We start from the raw sequence: 6,349 nt of genomic DNA on the forward strand, positions 1-6,349 counted from the left end.
TGTTTTAGATCCTTCACTTCTCTAAACAACGTACACTTATTAAATCTTTATTAATTAAACATATTTCGTATGTTTATATAAACAGAAAAAACACCTTAAATTATATCCAAAAGACAATTTTCATTAGTAAAAATTTTATTTGAAATTTCTATAAAAATTAAATTATTAAATTATCGAAAAGTCAATTTTCACTCTAAACGACGTTCGAAACGCTTAAAAATTTAAAATCAAACCAAATCTACGACATTAAGCCTTGTTAAATAAAAAATATGACACGGTTTCAAAATATGGAAGTTTTCATTATTATTATAACAATATTAATTTACATAATAGTTTAAACTTCGGCTACTTAAATTTTGATACAACAGTTCTTGATACAATGGAAAAGGATGGCCTTAAAACTGAAAAGAAAAGCCGCAGTCGCTGTCTCTAAGTTCAAAAAATGAATCGCTTCGCCTGCGAATGACTCGCTTTGATTTAGAGAAAATTGATGCAGATACACCGAATNAAGATGGCCTTAAAACTGAAAAGAAAAGCCGCAGTCGCTGTCTCTAAGTTCAAAAAATGAATCGCTTCGCCTGCGAATGACTCGCTTTGATTTAGAGAAAATTGATGCAGATACACCGAATGTCCATATATATATATACATACAGTAGAGCGTCGATTATCCGAATCAATTGGAACTGGGGTTGTTCGGATAACCGACTATGTACGAATAAATATATTAATTTATTCCATCTTGATATTTTACTCAGTTGCGTGTCGCTTCGCGTTGAATTTTCGTCGATGTTAAGCCTAACGAAGACTATTGTATCGTTAAAAATTAATTTTTATTTAGTACGAACAAAATAAATATAAAAACAATAAAAAATTATACTTCAGAAGTTAATTTAGTATCAACAACGTAAAATATTTGAGTAGCCCAAGATATAGCCAAAGATTGCAGTGCCACAGCACTAGCGAAAATTTAAATTTGCCGACTAGAATTCTTTCGGATAATCGACGCTCTACTGTATATATACATTACAAACTTATTTCATTAGTAAAAGTACATAGTTGCATAATAATTAATTTTTATTGTTTGGGCTACGAACAGTTCAAATCCGCTACTTTTGGAGCACAACCACGCTACTTTTTAACCTTCCGATCTGGCAACATGCAAGTTATGCAAGTTGTCTAGAAACTGAAGTGGCGGGAAAGTCGTTTCCTCCACTCGTTGTTGATGGAATTTTGCAGTCGGGGACGAGTGGCGTAGAATTTTCGGACCGACTACTTCCGTTAGACGATTTGATTTCAGTTTTTAACTTAAATCTCTCCGTTTTACCGAGCGTGGGCAGTCGGACGCCGACAGTTGGCGTCTTCCGTTAACCGGCGCTTTTTACCCGTCGTCCAGTCTCGTTCGTTGTGTATGGCGCCAAAATTCTAAAGGTGAGTTGTGTTTTTCGTCCGAATTAAGTTAAAAAACTGATTTTTGGAGGCGGAACAAATACGGTTCCTTTGGATTTTGCTCGTCTACATTTCTCGAGGGGATGCGAAACTCCTCAAAATTTTATAGAAATTTTTGAAGCTAACTTTGTATCGTACTGTGTAAATTTTAAGGTCGTCGATGGCCGGCAGGCCACGTTACATAATAATTGGTTTTGTTACTTTAAACATATTAACTAACCCATTAATACATCTGAATAAGATTCTTATTATTATACAGATTTATAATTATATAATTCATTATGATAATGGTGAAGAATGTTGAATAAAATAATTATGTAGTTATTTTGATCACTCATTGATTTAAATTTATAAAAAGTTTTGCAAATAATTTTTTTTACAATTATTTTGACATAATATGACCTAAGTGGAAACTATCTATAGTAATTTAATTTTATATTTTATATAATTTATTATAATTATTAAATTTAGCACGAGATGGCACATAACTGCCTACCTTTAGACAAATTATTTCGTCTTTAAATAATTACATAGCCACATTATAGCCTGATAATTTGGAAGTTTATTTGGCTTTATAATTAGGAAGGTGCTGAATCCTGAGAGATTGGTAAGGAATATTTTTGCTCTTGTGTTTGTCGAAGTTTTTGCTATAATTCTTATAATTTGTTAGTGATGATATACATTTTTGGAAAGCATTTTTCTTACTGATCAAGAATATATCGAGTTTGTTAAGATTGGATTATTTTTCACGATTTTACACGTTTTTGAAAATCCTGATTTTTACAGCTCGATTATTCGGACCATCTTGACCGATCAACCAGAACTTATCCTGGATATTTGATCGCACTAACAACGTGAGTACATGTTAAAAATTTCGGGGTTTTAGACCCAGTAGTTAAGGAGTTAAGGCTAATTACTAAATGAATTACATAACCAATTTGGCACTAGAGGTAAGCATTAGGCGCCATCTCTTATTAACATTAATGCTTACCTCTAGTGCCAAATTGGTTACGTAATTCATTTGGTAATTAGCTTTAAACTAGCTTGATAGATTTTCGGCATATGGTTGGTGTTTAGTCACTTCAGTTATACCTTTGCATTTATATGCTGTATTTTTTGGTACCCTACAGTATTTTTCCTGACTTAATGTTATTTACTTTGGCATGGAAAAATTTAAAGCAGTTATTAAAAAAAGCAAAAAAAGAAAATTATGTATTCACTTAAAATTAGTCCACACTGACAAGAATCATCAGCACATGCAAAAGGCAAAGTGCAGAATATTTAACATGATACAGTTTCCAATGAATTGTCTCATTTAGCAAATTGCTCTATTAATCTAAATGTTGAAAATTTCACTTTCCATGTTTTGTAATGTGAATCAGTTTCACTAAATGAATAAAAATCACTTTTCAGTTTTCCATTCATCTTCATTATTTGCTGTATCAGGTGTGAACTAACCTTTAGAACAACTGGAATATCAGTGGAAGGAGACAATTAATGTCACATACTGGTACAAAAAAGGCAAATAAGGAATAATCATCATTTTGTAGCAAATTGTATTAAAGAAATCTATTTCTTTTGGGAATTTATTTGTTTGAATGCTCACGACACGTGTCGGATCACAATACATTGACAGCTTTTAGAGTTTTTTGTTTATCCAGGCATCAGGCAATAAACAAAAAATACTAAGAATTGCCTATTTTTCTCATAAATCAGGAAGAAATATTTTAAGCATCATTGAAGTTCATGAAATTTACTGTATTTATTTTTATAATTGTCAAATGGAATATATTTTGACAACATTCCATTTGCTACTAATGCAATAAGAACTTTCATTGTATAAACACATTGTTTCCTCTTAACAAAATGGTAAATATCAATAATTGAGTTATTAAGGACAATAAATCATAAATGATCACAGATATCATTTGGCACCTGTACTAATGACACAGATTGTCCATCAATGAAATATTAAACCGATTTGTAGTAAATGTGTCAGAGAAAATTCGAGATTAAAGCTTAGGTTATATTTAAAATAAAAGTAACTCAAAATTTGAAATGTATTAAACAATTTAAATAAAAATATTTACATAATTATAATTTATTTTTATAAATGTTTCTGTTTAATATATATTTATTTATTTATAGTTAAAGCCAAAGGAATTGTCAAATTATTGGGTTGTAACATATTACTTAATTAATTAAATACTAAATAGGGCCTGCCTACCCCTTAAGAAAAATTCTTTACTATATAATTATCTACTCCTATTATAGCCCAATAATTTGGCAGTTTGTTTGACATTAAGTGAAATAATGAATCTTTTAATTTATGCACATAAATTTAAAATAGTAATAATGAGATGAATTATTAAAGTTCAGTTTCAAGTTAACTAGTCAGTAAAATTTAGAACAAAATTTCTATTGCATATTGATGAATTTTTAATTTTCAAGAAAATAATTCTTTGACTAGACACTTTACATTGGTCATTGGCTGAGCCAGTCGTGGTATCCATTATAAAACTCACCGAAAACACGGTGATACACACTAAAAAACCCAATAAAGAATTTTAAAAATTAACATTTACAGAAAGTTTACAATAACTATGACTAAGAGCGCTACTTGGCTACATCTCAAAACAGCAAGAAAGAAAAGGAAAAACAAAAAACTATATCAACAAGAGAAAAGTCTATCAGACCCGCTATATGACCAATGGCTCGCTTTGCGACCCAAAGACGATTGGTTGGAATGGTGTATAACTGTTGGTGGAGGAGGTCAATGACCTACATAGTACTTCCCGACAAAAAATGCCATAAAACCAAAACTACAAGGTTATAAACACGAAATTTGGATGATTTATAGAAAATAAGGTGGAAAAAAGACCACCCAACGGCAGCCCATCAAACCTAACGAGAAGACTGATGGAGGCCAGTGAAATGTACAGGTGTTAATTGCCCTAAGTTGCCGAAAAAGGGGCTAGGAAAATAATTTCAACGAAATCGAACCAAGCTTCCCGACCAAAAACCAGCAGACAAAGCTCTGAATTGCTAACCTAAACAGAAAACTAAAAATAATTTTGAACTTAACGAAACTAACGGCCATAACTGCCAAAAAGAATGGGCCGATCTTAACAAAAGCTATGTTAAAGGAAACCAGATCCCTTCAGCAACAGAATAAAAAACAGTAAGTTTATGTACTTTAAAGTAAAACCTTTAATTGCAAGAACTAACACAAGAGCCGATGTGACACACATCTGTTAGCTGTTACATGATACCTCCACATTTCTATCATGATGACACCAAACAAACGCAGATCATTGTCTTCTTCTGCACTATTGGTCCTTTGGCATTTGCAACAGCTGGTTGAACTTTGTTCATTCATAGGTACTTTAACAAATACTTTGCAGACAAGATCATGAGCGTTTGGTGTGTTGTGGCTACTTTTGAAGTNGGTTTTTGCGTTTTTGATTGCATTTTAATAGGATACGTCAACAGAATGTACACTAAGAACGGATTTTTCGAAAAATTTTCCCCCACTGGGGAAGTGTTATATATAATAGATACATTTTGAGCCACAACAAGGCGTGGCGGGGTCTGCTAGTTTAAAATATATTTAAATTCGGTTCTGGATCCCATGAGTACTCTGATCAGAGATTGTTTATAAACCTATAAGCCGTGCAGCTCATAATTTAACCCTTTGTTTATGCTATCGGTCATTTTAGAACTTTAACAATCGTACGGTTTGGTCAACTTAACAATAGTGTTTTCACTTTTAACATGTGGATATTAAATTATAGTTTTCAACTATCTCTTGGAGCCTCACAGCCTATCTTTAGTTGCTGGTAGAGACTTGCCAAGCATCGCTTTTCCAAGTGTGCTATAAACTTCAGTTTTTACTTTCGTTATTTATATATTTAATCAATATGGCACTGATTGAGCAACGATTGAGTAGTAAGTATTTAAGTAGTAAGTATTTTTAGTATATTAATATTAATAGTAAGTATTAATTTAATTTAATCAATATGGCACTGATTGAGCAACGATTGAGTAGTAAGTATTTAAGTAGTAAGTATTTTTAGTATATTAATATTAATAGTAAGTATTAATTTAATTTAATCAATATGGCACTGATTGAGCAACGATTGAGTAGTAAGTATTTAAGTAGTAAGTATTTTTAGTATATTAATATTAATAGTAAGTATTAATTTAATTTAATCAATATGGCACTGATTGAGCAACGATTGAGTAGTAAGTATTTAAGTAGTAAGTATTTTTAGTATATTAATATTAATAGTAAGTATTAATTTAATTTAATAATATGATTATTTTAATTATTTATTACAGATGACCTTTATGAAGAAATTTATTGAAAATTGAAAATTCAAGACTGAATTAGTCATTAGATGTATGTCAGCTCAAATAGTATAACCAAAATGCTTCAGATTCTGTTAATGTGTTTCTGGACTGTTTTGATTTCGGCTACGGAAATGACACGGATGCGATGTGAGGAAATCAGCATCAAAATGTGCCGAGATTTACTATTCTGTTCAATTTAGTTTAATTATATCTAAAATAATCCAGTGTGTAATGTTTATTAACAAAATTTAAGAAATCCAGCTTGCCTTAACCGTATACTTTTTTTTATTAATAATAAAAACATCTAATTTTTAAAATAAAAATATATGAATACCTAACTTACTTTATTTTCTGTTAAGATTTTCAGCATATCTAATAGAGAGGTTGCGGCCGACGTTTTCAACACAGAAACGTGTACGTCAAACATTCAGTGCCGCCTTCCTGTGAGCCTAGAAGTTTGACAATGGCATTTGGAACATCAGTGGAATCATGCACGTTCCAAACGCCATTGTCAAACTTCTAGGCTCACAGGAAGGCGGCACTGAACGTC

Source organism: Centruroides sculpturatus, unplaced genomic scaffold, assembly GCF_000671375.1.
Source record: "Centruroides sculpturatus isolate CEXI.00-Female unplaced genomic scaffold, Cexi_2.0 scaffold123, whole genome shotgun sequence".
Taxonomy (NCBI): Eukaryota; Metazoa; Arthropoda; class Arachnida; order Scorpiones; family Buthidae; genus Centruroides; species Centruroides sculpturatus.